We start from the raw sequence: 23,426 nt of genomic DNA, 5'->3' as shown, positions 1-23,426 counted from the left end.
TGAAATAAACAAAAATTAGTGCATGTATGTCACTTATGGTACAATTTCCAGTTTGGTTTTTTTTTTTTAAATTGGCTTGAAATATTTCATTTATAATATGACCCTTACTAAACTTCTCTCTTAGAAGACTACAAAATACTCAGTTTTAATTTCACTCAGCCATATATATCACACCTTTAATTTACTGAATTGCAAGTACAGATGATATCTCCTATAAGGCTGTAAAGAAGCAATGTGCTGTATATCCTTCAGTCCCAAACGAGCATGAATTAATACAGTTTCTTAGAGAACAAGCATTTTCATAGATTCTTCAGAAAAGCTACACAAATGAGTATTTTTAAAAAATTTTATACTTGCTATTGGTAAGTATGAGGTCTCTCCGGAAAAGATTTCACAAAAAGCAGGGCAAAACTCTTTTGCCCCACCATATCTAAGAAACTACCACCGCAGCTTTTGAGATGAGATACAACTGTAAATGTGTTATGTGTTGATTAAAGAAAAAATAATAATGGCAGACTCATTATATTTCAGAACACTTAGAGGTTTTGGCATTAAATATGACTCAAAAATCACTAAACATATCAACAAGTGACACTCATTAAAATAAATCACACAAAATGGCACTTGTATGATAACACATTGTGACAGTACTACTGCTTTCATAAATAAAGAATGAAAATTAAACTTTCATGGTAAAATATTTCACTAGGCTAGATTGCAAAGTTTGACATGGTCAATTCATCACTGCAGATACCAGACAAAGCTCAGTCTGCTGTAGTCACGAAGCTCATTATTTCATTAAAATTGCACTGTATCTAGGACTCTAACATTCCTTTTATTAAAAATAATCACCAAGAAGCTAAATGGGAATTGTCAACCTCCTACACTACAATTTGATCTCCCATTTAAATGAAGGCTGAAAAGCAAGAAGTAGTCATTGTCAATAAACCTGCATTGAACTCATTGTGTACAGAAAGCAGATGGATAGATTCAAGTCCTTTACAATTTGTTCAATAATTCAGAGCAGTACAAATGCTCTAGAAAAACCTAAACAACATTTTTAAGAGTTTTTTTAGAATCAAAACTAAAACTACAAGAAGGGTCAGTTTTAATTAAAAGTTCTGAATTATAAACAGGATGAAGAGCAACTTCCCAGGTTTTTGACCCCAGTCCTTCATTCTGAGAAGCAATCAGCATAACAGAATCACTTTGATAAACTGTATGATCTCTAGAATAATGCCACCAGGCCTGTCAGCACACTTTATTCCCACTGAAAGACTGTTCAAGAACTTTAGTATATAGATGAGTAGAAACCTCCTTGTCCTTTAAAGCCTAAATTTGCTTATATTCTATTTATACTGTCACAGTTTTAGAGCAGCATTGCTTTTTAGCATCAACAATACAAAGTTTTTATATAGCTAAATTTTCTTTTACTGTTTTGTAAACTTTTCTCTGTATTGAAAAGTTACATTGTCTATTGAAACACTACCTTGTATTAAAAAAGTAGGCTCAAAATCTAAATAAATAATTTAAAAATTACTAAGATAGAGATTTTGATCTTGCTGATAGGAAATTAGTTAAAATTATCGATTTATTCTTCAGGGTTTCAATTCATGTCAATTTCCAACAAGAATGTTTTTTGAAATCTTGAAAATATTTAGGAGTAAAAAAAATTGCTTTTAGTGACAACACCTCTGAAATACTACATCAAATCCCACTAAAATAAAAATAGAATCATAGAAGAACAGAAGCGTGGGGAAAAAATAGAAGCATGGAAAGACTTTTTTCCTGATCTAGATAGTGTGTCCTGTATTCAATCCAGTCTATATTCCACTGCAGATCTGAATCTGAGGTTTTCTCTTGGCTGGCTGAGGGCTTCAACAGAGATCAAACCAAATGGCACAGAGAGACTGAACAGCCTATGAAAGCAACACTCCAGAGAATCATTTGCATTTGGCATTGTTGAACCTCATGAGGTTCACAGCGGCCCACTTCTCAGGCTTGTCCAGGTCCCTCTGGGTGCCATCCCATCCCTCAGGCGTGTCAACTGCACCACTCAGCTTGGTGCCATCTGCAAATTTGCTGAGGGTGCACTTGATCCCACTGTCTATGTCGTTCATGAAGATATGAAACAGTACTGGTCCCAATACGGACCCCTGAGAGAAACCACTCGTCACTGATCTCCATACGAACATTGAGCCGTTGACCACTACTCTCTGGATGCGACCGTCCAACCATTCCTCATCCAATGAACAGTCCACCCATCAACTCTGTATCTCTTCAATTTAGAGAGAAGAATGTTGTGTCAAAGACCTGACAGAAATCCAAACAGATGACATCAGTAGCTCTTCCTTTGTCCACTGATGCAGTCATTCCATCATAGAAGGCCACTAGGTTGGTCAGGCAAGAATTCCTCTTGGTGAAGCCATGCTGGCTGTCTTGAACCACCTCCCTGTCCTCCAGGAGGATCTGTTCCATGATCTTCCCAGGCACAGAGGTGAGGCTAACAGGTTGGTAGTTCTTACGGTCCTCCTTTCTACCCTTTTTAAAAATGGGTGCAATGTTTCCCTTTTTCCAGTCACTGGGCACTTCACCTGACTACCATGACTTTTCAAATATCATGGAGAGTGGCTTGGCAACTACATCAGCCAATTCCCTCAGGTCTCTGGGATGCACCTCGTCAGGTCCAATAGACTTATGTATGATCAGGTTCCTCAGGTGACCTTGAACCTGATCTTTTGTTACAGTGGGAAGGACCTTGCTCCCTCAGTCCCTGTCTTGCAGTCACTCCACTCAAGACATGTGGAAAGACAGCGTGCCAGTGAAGACCGAGGCAAAAATGTTGTCGTGTACCTCATCCTTCTCCTTGTCTGTTGTTACCAGTTTGATAGTCATTTTCATTGGGGTGTATACCTTCTTTGACCGTCCTTTTCTGGTTGACATACCTATAGAAGCCACCTTATTATTCTTTGTGTCCCTTGCCAAGTTCAGCTCTAGGTGTGCCTTGGCCTTCCTGATCCCATCCGTACACAACTGGGTAGAGTCCCTATACTCTTCCCAGGATACCTGTCCCTGCTTCCACTGCCTGTGCATTTCCTTCTTGCCCTTTAGTTTGAAAAGCAGGTCTCAACTCATCCAGGCCCATCTCTTGCCTTTCTTTCCTGATTTCTTACACCTGGGGATCAAGAGCTTTTGTGCTCTACGGAAAGCATCCTTAAAGATCTGCCAGCTCTGTTCTGCTCCCTTGTCCCTGAGGGCAGTTTCCCAGGGGGTCCTATGGACTAACTCCTTGAACAGATGGAATTTTGCTTTCCTAAAATTCAGGGTCCTGACTTTATTCTTCACCTGACCCATATCCCTCAGGACTGTGAAATCCACCAGTACATGATCACTGCAGCCCAGGCTGCCTCCAATCTTGATGTCACCAATTAGCTTACTTGGGTTGGTGACCATCAGGTTCAGTAACGTGTCCCCTCTGGTAGGGCTGTCTATTATCCGGCTTAAGAAGTTATCCTCAGTGCACTCCTGGATCACCCACAGCTCGCCGTGCTACTTTTCCAGCAAATGTCGGGGTGGTTGAAGTCCCCCAGCAGGATGAGAATCTGCAAGCACACTACCTCTTGTAGCTGGAGTAAGAAGGTTTCATCAATAGGCTCTCCTTGATCAGGTGGCCTGTAATAAACACTGACCGCAAGGTTCCCTTTGTTGGCTCAGTCTTACTCATAAGCTTTCAACCTGCTCGTGGCTATTCTTCAGAGACAGCTCTTCACGATCTATCCATTTCTTGATAGAGAGGGCAACCCCTCCACCCCTCCTTCCTTGCCTCTCCCTTCTGAACAGCTTATAGCCATCAATAGCTGCACTCCAGTCATGGGATTCGTCCCACCAAGTTTCAGTAATGGCCACTAGGTCATAGCTTTCTAGCAACACAGGGGCTTCCAACTCCTCCTGTTCGTTGCCCATGCTGCTGCATTGGTGTAGAGGCACTTCAACCAGGCTGTTGGCCATGACACTTTTTTAGAGGAACAAACCTTAATTCCTTTGAGGTATTTCACTGGTGTTCCTCTGTTGACTCTTATTACCTCAGGAGCCCCTGGCTCATCTCTGTAAGACTTTAAGTGTGCTCAGTGTACCCAGCAAGTCTCAGAGCAACTGGCTGAGGGCCCTCGCCAGGACCCCATCCCTCAAACCCTGGCGTGTCATCCCATGGCTTGTCACAGGCACACCTAATTTTACTCCCCTGCCCCTTCAAGTCTAGTTTAAAGCTCTGTTAATCAGCCTTGCTAGCTTATGAGTAAAGACTCTCTTCCCCCTTTGAGAAAGGTGAATCCCATCTGATGCCAGCAGGCCTGGTGCCATGTAGACCATCCCATTATCAAAAAACCCAAAATTCTGGAAGTTACACGAGCCATGGAGCCATGTATTAATAGACTGAGTCCATCTGTTTCGTACAATGTCACTGCCCACAACTGAAAGGGTAGAGGAAAAAATTACCTGTGCTCCAGATTCCCTTACCAACCATCCCAAGGCCCTGAAGTCTCTTTTGATTGCCCTTGGACTACACGTTGCAGCTTCATCACCACCCAAATGGAAGAGCAATAATGGGTAATAGTCCAAGGACCATACCAAGCTAGGAAGTTTCCAAATGATGTCCTTAACCCGGGGCAGCAGACCAGCTTTCCAAATGATGTCCTTAACCAGCGAGGCAGCAGACTTCCCTAAGAGGAGGGTCTGTCCAGCATATTGGACCCTCTGTTCCCCTCAGAAGGGAGTAACCTACAACTGTCATCTGTCTTTTCTTCCTCGTGAAGGGGATCTTGATACAGGGGGTAGGCCTTTCTGACCTTGGCAACACCTCTGCTATAGATGGACCATCATCCACATCATCAATTGACTGACCTTCCACATCCAGAGCCTCATACCTGATGTACAGAGGCACCTGGGAAGGCGAGGTGGGCAAGCAGGGGGTTCACCTGCTGCCCTGAGCATAGACTTGCCTCCATTCACCCCTTTCCTTTAAGTTACTGCCTTCTGCCTGATGGGGGGAGGATACAGGATCCCCTTGATCTTGTGTGTTTTCTGGTGGTTGTTCCTGTTTCTGTCTCAGGGAGGGCAGAGCATGGTTCCACAAGTCTCTTTCTCAGACTCCCTGGTGCTCCTTAACCTTTGTACTTCCTCTTGTAGCTCTGCCACCAAGCTAAGCAGATCATCTACTTGGTCACACCTCACACAACTGTTCTCACTACTGCCATCCATTACCAGTAAAAGGCTCTGGCATGCTCTGCAGCCTGAGACCTGGACAGCTGCATGTTTTCATGGGAGCTCTGTCTGGGTAGCCACATCAGTCCTGGTGACTGCAGAGGACACGGCTTTCTGCCGGGTGGATACCATAGCTAAGCTCCTTCTGGGAAGGTGATGACCATCAACTGAACTCACCTTTTGACCTCGTAGGGTGATGATGCCCTTCCTGCACACCCTTCTGTGAAAACTGCTGCGCAAACTACCACGCCACACCCTGGTTACTCATGTTCCCTAGGCTGCTTTGTATAGGTGTAAAGGTGGCCATAGTTCCTCTGGCAATGCCCAGACCTCATCAGCATCTCTTGTGAGAGTTGCCAGCTCCTGGTGGGTCTCTACTGCCCTGGCATTTCCCTGCCTCAAGAAACCCCCCTGTGCGCGATGATCTGCCACTCCACTGTGGATCGGGCCTGCTCCAGAGCGGCTTGCCTTGGTGACTGACCTACCAAACACTGTAGTAAGACTTTTCATCAAAAAACTACAAACTATCACTTTGCTTATATAGAGTCTTTCCCTTCTTAGGTTTGCTGCTCAAGATTTGCCATTTAGCAGAAATTTGAAAAGTTTGAAGCTTTCTGTTTAGAAAAGAAGCAATTTCATTGCAAATTAAGAAACATGGAATTCAGATAATTCACCAAAAGCTCCAAGTTCTGCAGTCCAAACCTTCCCTAACAAGCTCTAATCTGCTATGGAGAATTATACATTCACATTCCTAATTATTTTAGAATAAAGATCTATCAAGGAATTGCAATACAGAAAATCATGTGCTTTACAATCTTTCCACAAAATAAATAAGTACTACTGTTTACACCTATAATACAGCACCAGCACCTATAATAAAAGCTGAATTTGAAAAGCTTGTTTACTGGTACTCTACTTTTAAAAATTTTAACATAGAACACTTTTTGTTCACACTGGTGAAGTTAGTCTTGATACACATTCATTTACATATTTTATTATTCAATTCCCTCATTCTTAAAATTTCACTGTATCAGACTGTCTTGTTCACCAGTGTGAATTCCTTCTTCATGGTTAAATATCTGGACCCATAAAACTGTATTTGTTCTATCTAGCAACATCATCATTTTCAGTTTTTAAAGGATCTCAGGATTATTCAGTGCAGTAATCTGACCTTCCAATCAAATCCTAAGTACAGCAGGGAAATTTTAAATCCATAACAGAAGCTATACCTAAGAAATCTGTAAGATCTGTAAGATCATCAAGTCCAACCAGTAACCTAACACTGCCAAGTCCACCACTAAACCATGTCCCTAAGGGCCTCATCTTTTAAATACCTTTAGGGATGGTGACTCAACCACCTCCCTGGGCAGCCTGCTCCAATCTCTGACAACCCTTTCAGTGATGAAATTTTTCCTAATATCCAGCCTAAATTTCCACTGACGCAACTTGAGGCCATTTCCTCTTGTCCTATCACTTGTCACTTGGGAGAAGAGACCAACACCCACCTCTCTGCAACCCCCTTTCAGGTAGTTGTAGAGAGCAATAAGGTCTCCCCTCAGCGTTCTCTTCTCCAGAATGAACAACCCCAGTTCCCTCAGCTGCTCCTCATAAGACTTGTGTTCCAGACCCCTCACCAGCTTCGTCGCCCTTCTCTGGACACGCTCCAGCACCTCAATGTCCTTCTTGTAGTGAGGGGCCCAAAACTGAACACAGTATTTGATGTGTGGCCTCACCAGTGCTGCATCTCGAATCCCTTGAGTATAAAAAAGTTTCTATGAAACAGAAATCAGTGACACAGAAACACAATAAAAAACATTTATAGGATGACTTTTCCCCAGTGACACCTGCCATTTTGGTATTTTCTAAATGAAATATATCAACCTTCTAATGACAAAAAAACCCAAAACCAAAACCAAACCAGAATTAAAACTTTCTAAATTTTTAAAAGCTTGAAAAAGAAATGAAATCAAGTTTTAATTCAAACTAAATATTTTGGTTTGCTTTGATGCTTTGTGCAAATTTTAAAAACAATGCCATATTTCCATGGAGCACTAATATTTTTCATAGTATAATCTATATACTTCTAAAGAAAATCCCAGACCTCTGAGAAATGTTCCTATTCTCAGTAAACACATTAATCAAAAAACATTACATGAGCTGTTGGTAAGCTCTCAAACATGTCTAAAAGGACACTATGATCATTCCTGTTTCTTCAAACTGGTCACTACAGAATACCTACACAAGTTTAGGGTCTTCCCACCCAAAGCATTTCACTGACTAGGGGTCAGCAGAGGAAAGTGGCAGTTCAGCTCAGCTGCACAAACCTACGCATAGTGGAAATTTCCACAACAAATTTGATAGCACAGAAGACAGCTTTCAGAGGACCAGCTTAAGACTGGAACAACTTCACTCAAGAACTAAGGGTCACCTACTATCTTAACCACTTTCCACTCCCAGGGTACAGCATGTACTGTCATTTCTTCCCCAGGCTGATTTGATATAAACAAGCTGGAATGCCTGCACTTGGGGGGAAAAAAAAAAGGGGGGGGAAAAAATACCCTGCAAAAAATACTACAACAACATGCTCACAATATTCACCCCTTGGAGAAAAGATAAGGTAGTATAAATACTGTGGACATCATTCATATTGTTTCGTAACTGCTTGAAGGGATCTCTATATGCCGTGATGAGAGAGAGACCTGACAGAAGTTCTACACCAAAATAAAATGTAATACAAGCACTCAGTCTAGTATAATATTAAATCATCTTACTGATTTGGAAGGAAAGGATCTTTGAAATATCCTTGAACTACCTGGAACATAATGGTTATCATATTTATACAAAATTTAATTCCAGTCTATTAAAATTTTAAAGCAATGGCTACCTCTTGTACCATATAGGTATAGCATTATGTGATAGCATAATCACAAAATGCAGAGCAAAAGAAGTGGGTGGTTTCTTTCATGGATTTTCAGTTGACAGCCATCAACATACAGGCAACTTTGAGTAATAAAATCTTCAGGAACCAGTAACTGTGTTTTATATACCTAGCTTTTGTTAAACAGGTGTTTACACACACTAGGTAAAAAAGTGTGTGATCAGTACACAGTGCTCCTTAAGTTTGAACAGCTGGACAAATATAGCAAGCCAAGAGGAAGATCACCTATGAGATCCCCATTTTACCAATTCTACTACTACTCTCACAGTGACAGTGGAAAATCTAATTTACTGCACATACATAGACATTATCTATGAACATGTAAGTACCTCTAGTTCCATTATTAAAATTAAGTAATATTTAAAGCTTTATAATGTTGTGACTCTGATTTAAGAATTCAAACATTTTTGGCATAGCCATTTTATGCTCAGATTTTGCTGCATTGCAGAAAAAATTTTAGAAACTAAACCAGTCAGAAATTATGTAGCTGGATACCCAAATGAACTACATGGACAGTAATCATTCCTCTCAGTAGCTTTAGGTTATGCATCTTCTTCCTTTTGCTTAGATACAATGTTTACTTGCATTTTAAAATTTTCTCTCTTTACTTTCAAACAATAATGATCAAAGTCAAAAATATTTAGCCATTAGCTGCTTTGCTTACAAAGTGCTCTACAGTTCAAGATTCTGTATTGAGAGATGGCTCAATCTCTGCTTTCTGATCTTCAATTTTTTTTAAAAAAAAAAAAAAGGAGAAAATCAGTTTGCAATATCAACCTTCCTTTCATACAGGTGAGATATATTGAAAGTTGACCAAGTCTCATCCATAATCCCACTGACTGCTCACTAACCATTTCATCATGCTCAACTTGACAAGAATCTTGATCTTAATTTTCCTCTTTTAAAGTAAACTGTTAGCAAGGGATAAATATCTAATACATATCCCTTAAGTCTATGTTGCTTACCTGCTCTTGTAATCTCTACGCTTTCATTTTGTTCCACTTATTTTGAAAATCATTATGAAACAGGGCTGAGTCACGTATATTTGGCAATACTTGAACAAATGTTTGTAATTTACTAGGAGCTGTCTAGGATGGCACAAAGCTCTGAATTATACAAATGTTTGGTCATCAAGTACTCCTCTGACACCTGCTTGCATGCTAGTCACAATCACTCAACTGCATAAACAAGGAAGGAAAGTCTTGAAAAGTAATAGCTGCAAGTATCACTCAGTGAATAATCATTTGCAGTGTTTACTGCTGGTTTAAAGTAACACATAAGCAATCCTTTCAAAGTTCCTATATTCTTTGGCGTCGTCACCCAAACTGGCTGAAAGACAGCCCCCAAAAAACTAAACCATAATAACTGAAAAAATGTGGTAAGTTTGTGTCATTCAGTTACAGTAAAACAATACAGTACTGCAGTAGCAGAAAACCTGCTGGCTGTCTTATCTCTTCTGCCATCATTAACTTTGGAAACAATCATTTAAGTAAAACAAGCATCCATTTATGAATAGTCATATATGTTCCTTCTAATAAAAAAAAAAATCTGCATTGATATATTGAAGAAATTTTTCATATATTTTTTTATATATATATATGTATGTTCTAATAAAACTTACAATACTGCTGAAGAGTAAGAATCCAAAAGATACATAACATATATGGAATAAATTCTGTGCTGTATATTTATGTTAAAATCTGTAAAAACAGCTGAGCTCTTAAATAGCTTTTCGTGCATTTTTCCAGCACATGCACTTTCACTACCCTGATCAGAGGGGAAAAAAAAAATAAAAATCTTGAAATTAAATGGCAGAAGCACAGAAATTAGACAATAGTTCCAGCAGAAAAAGAAGAAGTTACTGAGATCAAAAAATGACCCTGGATCATTCAGACATTCAATCTTTGTGCAAAAAGAACACGAGTCAAATCTTTCTAGCTTCATATATCCTGCTAAGTCTCCAAAGAAATACAAAGAATAATGTAAATATATGTCAAATAGTTACTTCCACCTTTGTGTGAGTTGGACAAATGCTTGTATGAAAGGAATTTTATTTTCTTTAGCTTCCCTTATTCTAAAAGCCAGTATTAACTGCATATGTATAGGAATATGTGTGTGCATGTACGTGCATATGCATGTAAAAGCAATGCAACTAAGTACGTATGAGCTTATATGTGAGAAAACGAACGCTCAAAGTAAAACTAAGTGATAGCAGGTCTTTTCCGTGACACATTCAGGAAACTTCTAGCTCCAAAAAGCTTAAGTTTCCCATTAACTTAACAAGGCATATCCAGAATAGAGTTGCAAATTTTCAACTTCTATTCAAAAGCTATCAGATTTCTACTTACTATAGTGAGATAATTTCTACCATGACTAGTTAAAGTAGATAGGATTATTGTAAACAAAAAATTCCTAAGGGTAAAAGAGAATTGCATGATAGTTATCTCAAAGGCAACTTTCAAAGTGACCACAATATTTTTCAGACAGATGGGGTGTCTTAAAACTATGATGGTGAACTGGAAAATGTACATTATAGGCAGCTCTGACTAGGGTAAGTCTGTACTGCAAGTTGTGTTATATCAGCAACATTAATTACCCAGCAAACAGATTTCAGTTATAAAAAAAAAGACCTCTCACAAGGATAGAAATACTCTTCCATGATGGTGTAAAGGCAAAAGGCTCCCAACCAAAGGACATCTGCAATATATGTCAAGCCTTACTACTCAAAAGGTATATGGAAGTTCTCCAGAATCACACAAGTGCTGCCTAGCTGCAAGACTCTAGTTCCTCTGTCATTGAGTAATTGATACTTAATATTGCAGAAGAAAACCAACAAGCTATAGACTAGATGGTTAGCTGTGTATCATACAGAATCAGGAAATATGAATAATTCTTCTATTTTTCCCACTCCCTCCAGCCATCATTTCTATGGCTAACATGTTACCTTAACTTTGAAAGATAAGGTAGACACCTACAATTCTATTATACAGATGACAAACATGAGACACCATGCAAAAGACTAAAGGTTCATGTGTATTAACTCTTCCCCAGGATGAGGTCTTTAAAACAAAGATTCTATTTGCAATGGTTTCTTTCTTTATAGCCCTGTTGAGTTACACTTGCACAAGAACCCATCTCCTACTGATAAAAGCAGAGGAATATATCATTTTTCAAATCCAGTTTAGGATATTCCACAGCCTCTAGTTGTGTTCATATACAATTATATCTGCCCAGTTTCACAAAGTTAAATTTTATGCAATATGAAGTTAACATATTCATTACTCATTTTGTGAACTTTACACCAATTTATTTGTGATTTTGTTATGGCACCTTTGCACACCCCACCTTCTCTGCTGAAAAAACAGACAGTAACACTGACTGTCCACCAAGAGAACTTTCTGTCATACAGTGTCACTCTAACATATAGGCTACTGGAGAAACTGGAAGATGATGCAAGCTGCAGTGCCATCATTACGATGTTGACATTGCTTTATGACTTGTATTTGTCAGACTTGGACAGTGTAGTCTCTCAGCTTGCCAAGTGCCCTGCTGCGATAAGGTGGAAGGAATAAGTAAGCTGCTTAAGTTCAGAGCTGACAAGACAGATGTAATGCTCGCTGGTAATGAAAACAACATACAGCCGTTCCTGAAGACCACACAGTTAAACATAGTGGATGTGCCTAGCAAATTATCTCTCACTCTACATATATAACAGAAAATATGCCACTCCTCCAGAGACAAAATGTTGTTCTCTGTTGGTTGTGGTAATTTAAGACACTCATCTACAGTTCAAGCTGTGGCTATCTAAAGGACCATACCTTCTTTTGATAACAACTGGATGCAAAACAAAACAGCATGATGAAATGAATTACTGTTAAGAGAGCCATGCTGTAAACAAAGGGAGGACAAATCACTAGTCTTTAAAAGAATATGCAATTTTTCCCATAATAAAACTTACCTAAAACAGATACCCCGTACTTTTTCTTAGAAACTGCATATACAGAAAGCTCACAGCGAGCTAATTCAGCTGATGCAAAAAGGTAATCCCTGGCAGCAGTTCAGCAATCATTCTTTGCTCTTTAAAATGAACATTAACTTGCGTTACTTCAAATCCCCAGAATTTGCTGCCTAACCCAACTTACTACTTTCTTCAGCAGCTCCTTACAAATATTATTTCAAATAGCAGTCAGCTTCCTAAAGGAAAAATAATATTTGCTCATGTAGACAGGTTCTCAAGCTTATAACCTGAACTGGACCTTTTTCACTTCAGGAACAACTCTGACAATAATGTTCCAAGAATCACCACAGCAATGCCTTGTGGCACAGAACTTTAAATGACAAAATGGCAGAAAAAAAAGTGGCTTAAAGTACTAAAAATCCAAACTTAACCTCTGAAAGCTAAACAGTCTCACTGAACTGAGTTTCCAACTATTTCCAGTTATGTCCAAACAATTAATTAGCAATTACTTACCATTCTATCCTTAAAACACACCAAATCCATAAAACAGCATGTAGCGTAAGTAACAAACGGGAGGAGCTGGTAGCAACTGTGCAGTTGGAAAGTTGTGATCCAATCGCTATCACTGAAACTTGGTGGGACAAATCACATGACTGGAGCACCACAATTGATGGCTATAAACTGTTCAGGAGGGGCAGGCAAGGAAGGAGGGGTGGAGGGGTTGCCCTCTGCATAAAAAAATTGACTATGCAAAGCTGTGTTTGAAAAACAGTGATGAACAGGTTGAGAGCTTGTGGGTGAAAATTAAAGGCCAAAGCAACAACGAAAACCTCACGGTTGGTACTTACTACCCACCACCCAATCAAGAGGACCCACAGGAAGCATCATGCTCGCAGGCTCTGATCCATCTGGGGAACTTCAGTCACCCTGACATCTGCTGGAAAAGTATCACAGCAAGCTCTAAGCAGTCCAGGAGACTCTTGGAGAGCATCAAGGATAATTTCTTAGTCCAGGTGACAGAGAGCCCAACCAGAGGACAAGCATTACTGGACCTGTTGCTTACCAACATGGATGAACTAATTACAGAGGTCAAGATCAGTGGCAGCCTGAGCTACGGTGATCATGCCCTGATGAAATTCACAATCTCAAGGAATATGGGCCAAGTGAAGAGTAAAGTCAAGACTTAGGAAAGTGAACTTCCAGTTGTTTAGGGACTTACAGGATGGGACCCCCTGGCAAACTACCCTCTGGGATAACAGAGCAGAACAGGGCTGGCAGCTCTTTAATGACGTTTTTCTTAGAGCACAAGAGCTCTCAATTCCCATGTGTAAGCAATCAAGCAAGGAGTACAGGGGACCAGCATTGCTGAGTAAGGACCTCCTGGTCAAATTAAAGCATAAGAAAGAAATGCATAGGCAGTGGAACCAAAGACATGTATCTTGGGAAGAATATAGGGATGCTGCCTGGATGTGTAAGGATGGAATCACAAAAGCTAAGGCACAGTTAGAGCTCAATTCAGCAAAGGGATGCAAAGAATAGTAAGAACAGCTTCTACAGGTATGTTGGTCAGAAAAGGAAGATGATTCAAAAAAATTTATCCCTTCCCCCCCCGATAAATGAGACAGAAATAGTGATAACCAACATGGAGATGGCTGAGGCACTCAACATTTTTTGCCTCAGTTTTCACGTTCACTGATAATCACCCTTCCCACATCTCTCATGTCCCTGAACTTCAAGGCAGGGACTGGGGAATGAAGTCCCTCCCACTGTAATAGAAGATCAGGTTCGAGACCATCTGAGGAACCTAATGAGATGCATCCCAGGGTCCTGAGGGAATTGGCTAAGCCACTCTCCATCACATCTGAAAAGTCACAGCAGTCAGGGAAAGTCCCCGGCAACTGGAGGAAAGGAAGTATCGCACCCTTTTTTAAAAAGGATAAAAAGGAAGACCCTGGGAATTACCAACCAGTCAGCCTCACCTCAGTACCCAATGAGAACATAAAACAGAGACTCCTGGAAGTTATGTTGAAACATACAGAAGACAGGGAGGTGACTGGAGATAGCCAACATGGCTTCGTGAACGGCAAATCATGCCTGACTAATCAAGTGGCCTTCACTAACAGTGGACTGACTGACTCAATGAACAAAGGAAGAGCAACTGATGTTACCTACTTGGACTTCTGTAAGGCCTTTGATACAGTCCTCCCCAGCCTTCTTGCTGCTAAACTGGAGAGATGGGTTTGATGGATGAACTATTAGATGGATACGGAATTGGCTGGGTGCCACATCCAAAGCGTTACAGTCAATGGCTGAATGTCCAAGTGGAAAACAGTAATGAAGGGACCCTCAAGGGTCCATACCGGGACCAGTACTATTTAATATCTTCTTCCATGACAGAGATAGTGGGATTGAGTGGACCCTCACCAAGTTTGCCTATGACACCAAGCTGAGTGGTGCAGCTGATACGCTAGAGGGAAGGGACACCATGCAGAGGGACTCTGACAGGCTTGAGAAGTGGAACCCTGTGAACCTCATGAAGTTCAGCAAGGCCAAGCGCAAGGTCCTGTATCTGGGTAGGGGCAATCCCCAGTATCAATACAGGCTGGGGTATGGATGGATTGACAGCAGCCCTGCGGAGAAGGACTTGGGGATACTTGTAGATGAAAAATTGGGCATGAGCCAGCAATGTGTGCTTGCAGCCCAGAAAACCAATTATATCCTGGGCTGCATAAAAAGCAGTGTGGCCAGCACGTTGAGGGAGAAGACTCTCCCCCTCTATTCCACTCTTGTAAGAGTACTCCCAGCTGGACTACTGCACCCAGCTCTGGGGTAGCCAGCACAAGAAAGACATGGACCTGTTTTGGACAGCGGGTCCAAGACAAGAATAATCAGAGGGATGGAACACCTCTCATATGAAGAAAGGCTGAGAGGGTTTGGTTTGATTAGCCTGAAGAAGAGAAGGCTGCAGGGAGACCTTATTGTGGCCTTTCGATACTTAAAGGGGACTTACAAGAAACACAGGGGAAGACTTTTTACCAGGGCCTGCAGTGACAGGACCAGGAGCAACAGTTTTAAACTGAAAGAGTGTAGGTTTAGATTGGACATAAGGAAGACATTTTTTACAGTGACTGTGGTGTGATACAAGAGCAGGTTACACAGAGAAGTTTTGGATGCCTCATCATTGGAAGTGTTCAAGGTCAGGTTGGACAGGGCTTTAAGGAACCTCATCTATTGAAAGATGTCCCTGCCCATGGCAGGGGCGTTGGACTAGATGATCTTTAAAGATCCCTTCCAACCCAAAACATTCTGTGATACTAGAGGACATAAAACAGTGGGCACTTCAAAGGAATAAAAGTATAATGGAGTGATATATAAGCATCCACTGATGTTGGTAAGGAGCGCTGTTTTTTTAAAATGTATGTAATGTGTATATAGTCGATAGCACAGCAAAATTTATTCAAAACTGCCTAAGACTTACAGATAATAAAAAGGTACATTTCTAGAAGATTGAACAATACATCTTTATGGTCCTATAAATCAAACTGGTAATAATTGCAGTGATGTTCCAGTTTAAAATAGCTTACTCTGGGCACAGAAATGATACAAGATTATGGAAGAAATTTTTTCTCTTTTAAATTTACATTTTAAAATACCTGAGTTTGATGTGTATGCAGTCACTATAAAAACAACATGACCAACAACAAAAACAATACAACTGCCTCTATACCTTGTGCATGTGGTGATCAGAGATAAGCTGTCCTGGACTATGCTGTCTCCAAGTTCTTTTCTTACAGATGCAATCCAGGTGTCAGTTTTCTTTCTCCCAGTTTTCTAAAACATTACTTAAATTCTGCATACACTGGACAAATTTAATCCTTGCAAATTACTACACTTATACCAGCAGATGTGTTTCTGTCCGCTTCCTGGCTGTTTTCATTCTCACATTTTTTCTTCTCCCTTATATATGTTGTATCTTTTGTAAATCAAATGCTTTTCTACAGAAAATTTTTTATGCCATTAAAACAAAAACTTAAGGTTCAAAAAACCCATCTAAATGTTAATTCATAAATAAAGCCAATGTCCACCAGCACCCATCATTAACATTCCTGGGGACATAAAGTAACTCTTAACAACTTAATAGAACACTGTATTTTCAAAATCTTACACAGATATTAGGCAATATTTTTCTCAGCAACATAATGATACCAGTATTGACAAACAGAAAAGTAACCTAAGGCTTAAAGTGACTTATCAAATATTACAGTGTGTGCAGATGAATAACCATAGAAGGAGATCCCGATAGGATATACTACCTTATTAGTCTAATTAGAAGATCTTTCAAAATGAGTACCAGTAAAAAATTAAGCTTTGATATGAAATACAACCACAAGCCCTTTCACTCTTCTGGATAAAAAGTATTATTGTCCCCAAATACTCAAATCATATTTGAAAGTGGACTCTGATCTTTAAAGCATGTAAGCACTTCTGAAAGCTTTATCAGGAGATTTAAATAAATGTGTAAGCCAAAACAAAAGTAAATAAATCCAGCAGGTTTATAATTTTTTTTTTTAATTTAGAATGCTACAAAAATAATTTTTTTACTGACGCAAAGTAGAACCATTTAGATAACTTGTGAACTTCATGTTATTGAGTTGCTACTTTTGGTGTCATCAAATTATTAGAACTCAGAGAGTTATTCCATGCTTGACAATGTAGAATATTATCTATGAAATGAAATGATTCTTCACTCTCAACCTTATCATTCAATTCAAAACTGAGTCTTTAATTCAGCTTTTCAATGACATTCACCTCTGGACATCTACCTGTGTACCTAATGAGTACTTTTCTCATACACTTGTGGCATTACTGTCCATTTGTGTGTGGACACAAAAAACCCACATACATGGTCTCACCTATACACAAACATATATTGTATAGACAAAGATGAACTTCAAAACATAGACCTGACTCTATCAGACCTGCACATCGCATTACGGACTATTAATCATTCAGATCTTTAAAATCTGAAAGGATTTTTATAGGAAAAATTCATTTTCTTGCACGTATAGTCCTCTCCACAAGTAAGAAAAAAATCAGAGTTAGTTAACATTTTAAACACTCTGCTTTCATTCTTACAGACATGTCCATGTCTTCAGACATTATTTATAGTCACACATACCTAAAATTTTCCGTATTTTTCATAAGACTTCATAGTATGGTACCACTGCAAGATACAAATTTGACAGTTTGCAATAGGATCTGCTCATAGCAAATTATTCTGACAGTAAGTACTATACATCCAGCAGTGTACATTCTTCTAACATACTTATTAAAAATCTTATGAATGCTGTGAGTAAAGCATGTACACTAAATTGTATTTTGTGCATGACTGCAATGAGTCACTACGTTTTTTTTAACAAGTTATACATTGCACTAATCAACTATTGCATCATTTTTAATTTAACATTTTTTTAAATCAAAAAGTGTGCTCTTTAAAGCTATTTCATTAACAGTTTTAAAACAATTTGGAAATATTTTTAAAACTGTCTCAAGATTTGTCTATTTTACTCCCATTGCCTGTGAATGTGTGCAATGAGTTAATTAATGAGTGAATTTATGTATGGTATAATGATTCTCCTCAATTGTCTTTCCAGCAATATTTTTGGAAACGTTGAAAAGTAATCAATACCTCTTTATATTACCAGAAATGCATAGCAACACTGGTATACATCACTGCAAGTGTTCCTTTGCTCTTTCACAAACACAGCTGCAATAATTCTACTACCCCACTGTAGTTTAACAAAGGAATTTCATTACAAATTAGAACAGAGAGAATGTGCAGTGTCCTCAAATGTCTTTAATCCTTTTTTAGGTTTCATACATCATTAAAATAGAATGACAGGCAGAAGAATATTTGCTCATTCTTTTAAAAGCTCATACACATTTCGCTTTGATTCCATTCTTCAGTGGCATACCACAAAGAAACCTCTATATTTTCAGAATTGATGTACCTTTCAAAACTATAATCTTTGGCTTTCAAGCTCACTATTATTTGCCTTCAGGTGCAAATTTTAAAGTGTATAGGCTTCGAAAAAGAACTTTATGGCTTCAGACAGATACTGAAAGGCTTGTAGATCAGTCATCATCACAGTGTAAACTTCTTTTCAAAATAATGTCCCTCACTCAGAGTACACTTGTGCTTATACTCGGTTCACTTGTCAAATACAAATTTGAGGTCATCAAAAGCTTCAGGGCAACTTCAGCTATTCCAAAACTCATTTTCTACCTCTATTTTGTTGGAGAAATAGGATTTCAAATGTAAAAATAATAGGAAACTCTACAGATAAAGAAACAAAGGCATCTTATGTGCATGTTTCAGTACAGCATTGCAATGACTGCCTGTAAGGACTAAGTCAATCCAGCAACCCAGCATTTTAAAACACCGAAAATATCAAGAGCAGATAATGTATTTTGCTATTGAGTTGATATGTATTCTATTCAAAACATGATTTTAGAGTTCACATCTTAAATATATAGGTTTAGGACAGATGCTAATGATTCTAGGTAAATGTTCCTTTTGAAACAGATGAAACATTTAAACACTCTCATTTACAATGTCTACTGTTCATTATAAGTCACATGTCTGACAAGGGTAAATAGCATTAGGATCAATATTCCTGTTGGCTTGGATTCCTTGGTCATATAATAGTATGTGTTTTTATTTAATTCTATTTTTAAGTTCTATGTTTTGTTAAAATAGAATGAGAGACAAGAGAGTACTTATTCTTTCTTTTAAAGGCTGAGTTTATGTTTGAGAGGTCAGTCTGATTTTTTCATCTTCAGACTTTTTCAGGCATCTATAGTTCATAATTAGAGCTGAGTAATTAACACTATTCTGAGAGCAGAGACTATCTAGGTACTTGGGGAAAAGCTTTTCCCTTCCCCAAGCAAAATGGAGTTTTATTGTTGACTTTGACACATGCAGGAATCCACAGTCTGTTTTCTATGACCCAAAGCCTCATACAAATAAACAGTCGAGGAAAACAGGTTTTCAAAAGCAGGAGTCTACACCCAAGCTTCTCATGGAGACTTAAGGAATCACAGAATCACAGAATACCTAAGGTTGGAAAAGACCTGTAAGATCATCAAGTCCAACCATTGCTGCCCAGCGGCTCTAACACCCAGCGCCGCGCGGCCACCTGCCCGCCGGAGGCCTTCCGGAGGACAAATGGAATAAAGCAAAAATAAATTAAATAAATAAAATAAATAAAGCTAAACTCAGACAGAAACCTAAGCTTTATCTGCTTTGGGTAAACTGTTAGATGCTGTTAAACTGTGCTGGGATGGAAGCTGACACCACATGCATTCATGGCATAAACTCTCCTCCAAATCACACACTTGTTCCAAATTGTCACCAGCTGAAACTCTGCATGTACGTTTAGACAAATTTCATGTGGTCCCCCTCCAAACCACCACTTCTCACCAACCTCGCCTCCCTTTTATCTGCTCCTAGCATTTGCACTGTGATCAAACAGCATTTAAGTTGGCATTTGTGTACTTCCCATTTTTTCACACCTGCTCACATGTCTGCTGGTAAACTTGGGAGTCACTGGAACAGAGACCATGTGAACCAAGTGTCTGCAAAGCAGCTAACATACTGTAGTTTATGTAAATATTGTTTTAAAATATGTGATATGGTAAGGTATATCCCTCCAGCCATTTCATTTTAGAACCTGTGCATAAACATCTGAATTCAACATATTTGTTTCCTAGCTTGATAATCACAAATTGTCATTCCACGTGGCTATTGGAACTCAAAGTGTCTGATGGATGCGACCATCCAGGCTGAATCTAAGATAAAGGAAGAAAGCCTGACTCTCTGACAAGAAAGACCAGGACAATCTCATTTTTCCATTCACATAAGTTTCTAAAAAAGAGAAAAGGTATAGTCACAGAGAGGTAAAGTGGAGAAACTACAGGTTATAGCGTCTTTGTGGGATGCTCTCTACACTGAGGTTGCCTGGGAGGCTGTTGTGGTTTAGTCCCAGGCGGCAACTAAGCACCACACAGCCGCTCGCTCACTCCCCCCAGGTGGGAGGGGGGAGAGAATCGGAAGAGTAACAGTGAGACAACTCATGGGTTGAAATAAAGACAGTTTAATAGGTAAAGCAAAAGCCGCACAAGGAAGCAAAGCAAAACAAGGAATTCATTCACCACTTCCCATCGGCAGGCAGGTGTTCAGCCATCTCCAGGAAAGCAGGGCTCCATCATGCGTAACGGTTGCTTGGGAAAACAAACGCCATTACTCCGAATGTCCCCCCTTTCCTTCTTCTTCTCCCAGCTTTATATGCTGAGCATGATGTCATATGGTATGCAATATGTTTCCAGCACAAATCCAAAACACAGCCTCATACTAGCTGCTACGAAGAAAGTTAACTCTATCCCAGCCAAAACCAGCACAGAGACCTTTTGCTTTCACATGAAAAGTCAGCTAGAGTCCATCAATATCATGGGTGTACACCCCTAAAACATAAGTGATGATAGAACCTGTTTTATTTCAACAGAGAATGTGTCACATTCTTTTCTTTCACATTCCCCTATGAAAGAATTAATTTTTAATGAACATTTCACTGTCATGTACATTTTCAGCAATGATGGAACGTGGCATGTAATCCATTGAAAAAAGCTAGGGAAATACGAAATATTCTATAAAAACCCATTAACTCACAAACATGAAACAGTTGCATGAAAGAATTTAAAAGCTATGAGCTACTGCAAGCACAATACAAATATTGTTTTTTACTCTGGAAGAAATGAGTATATACTGAATATTTAATAATGGGAAAATTGACAGGAAACACACTGATTCCAACCCAAAATGTCTACTGAATTAAAACTATTTAACAGCAATCAGTATACGTACTAGCTAAGCAAACAGCCTACCAGTATGTTCATGTTTGCACAGATGTTATTTGTCAAAAGTAAAACATTGACTTTTTATTCCCTTTGATATTTCTTTGTAGATGCTACATTAAAGAAAATGTCAGCTTAGCCTCTACAAATCTCTGAAAACAGTAGATGTTCTGCTTATTTGGCTTTCTTACTATTTCAGAGAGAGAGCGACATGAGGCGGGGGAAGGAGGGAAGAAGGAGGGCAGGGAGAAAGTGAGAGGATAGGGATAAAAAGAGAAATGTTTCAAACAACTAGAACTATTTGCTCCTACAGTGTAAGAACTAGTTCTGGTATGGCTGCATGCTAGAATGTAATCTATCCGTTTATATTTGTTTTCTATTGTTTTCTGCTCATTTAAAAAAATTCAACAAAACATATACCATATTTTGTAAAGGAGAGATGGCATAGTAGGACAGCCCACATTTATTAGCTATAAAGAGTATTACAAAGATAGGCCCCAAAATGTATTTTTGAAAAATGTGTTGCTTATGAAGGCTCAATATCAACGAACAATGTACAAAACTTGCCTTTGCTTATACCATGAACACTCTTTGGCTTTGAATGATGGAGACTGATGAACGAAGATACCCTTAACCTAACAAAAAGGATAGCTGTGAAGCAGGAATTGGCTGCTGAAGAGCAGTATTGGTAATCCCTACAATATCAAAGGCGAAAACTGGCCTGAATCAATTGCTCACAATTCCCAGAGCTAATGTCAAAGTGTGAATCATTCAGTATGCTTTTACAGAAGTTAACAGCAAGACAGATGATATCAGCTGTCTACTCCAAAGTACAGAGTGCATGATAATGGAGAGGAATGAAGGGTAAGAATGGTAGTGGGGCCAAGTGGGGGGAAGAAAGGATGGGAATTCCTAGAGAAAGAAACAGTCGGGAAGGACTAATGTAAGGATCACATTTGATTTGAGAATGATGTGGCAAATATACACAAGGTTATTAAAAGCAACCTCTTTAGAGAAGTAGGAACCCCATGTTTCAGGAAACAAGAGAATTTACAAAAAGTATCTAATACACAGGACTTCAGAAAAAATATAATGTATCCATGCAATTCCATCTATTTTTTAAAATATTTTAAAAATACAGAATACTACAATGATATTCAGGAGACAGTATAGCTAGGGTATTCATTGTGAACCAGGGCAAAGTAAAACCATTAGATACAGCAACTTATATGCAACAAAAGCCAAAATTTAAAAGCAAACAGACTGCTGGTGGTTTTGGAGCAGATTCTTCTCTGCTCCTTTACCCAAGCAGCAGCATTTTACTGGTCTGCTGACATTAAATCATTATAGAGACTTTTGAAATGGTCAAACTGCCTACTTCCCTTAAGGTAGTACAAGCCTAGCTATTTCATTATAAATTCAATGTTAAAAAACAGTGTTAAGAAAAGCAAGTACTATATTCAGGGACTCACAGGACACCAAAAGCGTGTATACAGCTTAACACAATCTGTAGTGCTTCAATGTCGTTCTACATAGAAGGAGGCTTCAAAAATGGAAAAAACACTAAGGACTATAAGCAATCTTCTAGCAGCTGAAGGAAAGAATAGAAAAAAAAGCTCTCAGTTATAAATAACTGATTAATATAATTGCTTCATATTCAGCAGAAGTGACCTAGGAATTGTAAATCATGTAACTTCACAAATTTTGGCTCCATACCTTCATATTCAATAATTTAAAATTAATTCAAGCCTTCTCCAAAAAGCTCCTGTTACTCTTACACAGTTCAAGTCATCGACAGCCCAGAGAATGAATTTCATTATCTGGTAAATTAAACATTTCTGTGTTTTCCACCCCTGAGTTAACAATTTCCAACCAGACACATGTCTGTGACTGTTTAAGATCCTCAAAAAATAAGAATGAACATATTAAATTAATTCTTAGTGCTTCTACTGGTTTTATTTTCAGATTAGGAAGAACACTTTTGAGAAGTTATATATACTCTTTAGAAATGTATTTTATGTAATTTTTAAAGGACATGTGAAAAACAAAATTTTAAAATTTTGAACAAAAATTTAGAATGGTTTACCATTTGAAGGGCAGGCTATCAACTTAAACCTCTCAAAACTGCATCTCCACATTTAGAAATACAGCTATGAAACACAAAAAATAATGAAATGAAATGAAATGAAATGAAATGAAATGAAATGAAATGAAATGAAATTAAAATGTAATGAAAAGATTAATAGTTCAAAATGAGCAAGTACAAAGTCAGGCAGACCAAGAACCACTTCGGAAATAGTGTGGGGCAGATCCAGAAAACTGATGGTATGTTTTCACTAAGATTTTGAATGGGCCGTT

At 38.8% G+C, this 23,426-nt stretch overlaps 1 protein-coding gene across 1 annotated transcript in view; it reads right to left on the bottom strand.

Moving 5' to 3' along the window:
• The window catches only part of KDM4C (lysine demethylase 4C), a 256,596-nt gene that overhangs the window by 57,555 nt on the left and 175,615 nt on the right, over positions 1-23,426 (bottom strand). The window lies entirely within an intron of this gene.

Source organism: Gavia stellata, chromosome Z, assembly GCF_030936135.1.
Source record: "Gavia stellata isolate bGavSte3 chromosome Z, bGavSte3.hap2, whole genome shotgun sequence".
Classification (NCBI taxonomy): Eukaryota; Metazoa; Chordata; class Aves; order Gaviiformes; family Gaviidae; genus Gavia; species Gavia stellata.
This window is presented reverse-complemented; position numbering and strand designations above follow the sequence as displayed.